Below are 855 nucleotides of genomic sequence, written 5' to 3' on the forward strand. Positions count from 1 at the left end.
CTTCCTATCACCCATATCCATATGTATACAATGGTAATTCTTCCAGATAGTCCCACCCATCTCTGGTCTATATGGGTTGGAATCTAACACATGTATGCGTCCAATCTGAAGATTAACAACATACAATGTCCAATGTCCAGAGCGTAGCATGGGTACCATTATCTGCATGTAAAAAATGGAAATTAAAAATGTTGAATACACTATGGTTGATATGCATGATTTGATTGAAATTTAAATGCAGCAAAATGTAGTGAGAGTGTGATGGGTCAGGGTACAAAAATTTACGGATTTGTACTCATCCAGCTGCTTGAAGGAAGGCAGTGTCTTCAAGAGGTAACTCTCCAAAACTGAAGGGTCAAATGGACGAGGAGACTTACTATGTTGCTCCTGCTCCTCAAAGTTCAATATAGCCTAATAGGATAGAGTAGTATTATGTATTTTCCATATATGCTATGCATTTAAAAAAGTAGTATAAATGTAGAGAATGAGCTGGTGAGCATTCAATGGAGGAATATGTTTAGAACAGTCATCGTGGACACACTCAATGAAGCATTGCATTAACACATTGTCGAGACACGCACCATCAGCAAAAGATTGTTGTATGTCACGACAATTGGCACGATGTTCACCAAAGTCAATTATATTTCTACAAATGAAAAGATTGAACATACAACAATGGAAACAATTGTTATTTGTATATATGAGATACATAATTACATAATATATCTGCAAATACTTAACAACGTATAAACATTGAATTTAATCTACTAAATGGGAATAATGATTTATTGCCTTCAAACATTGAACAAAACTTAACAGTATCTATACCATTGCCACGATGTTGATCAATCAGAA

This window comes from Zea mays, chromosome 9 (genome assembly GCF_902167145.1).
Source record: "Zea mays cultivar B73 chromosome 9, Zm-B73-REFERENCE-NAM-5.0, whole genome shotgun sequence".
Taxonomy (NCBI): Eukaryota; Viridiplantae; Streptophyta; class Magnoliopsida; order Poales; family Poaceae; genus Zea; species Zea mays.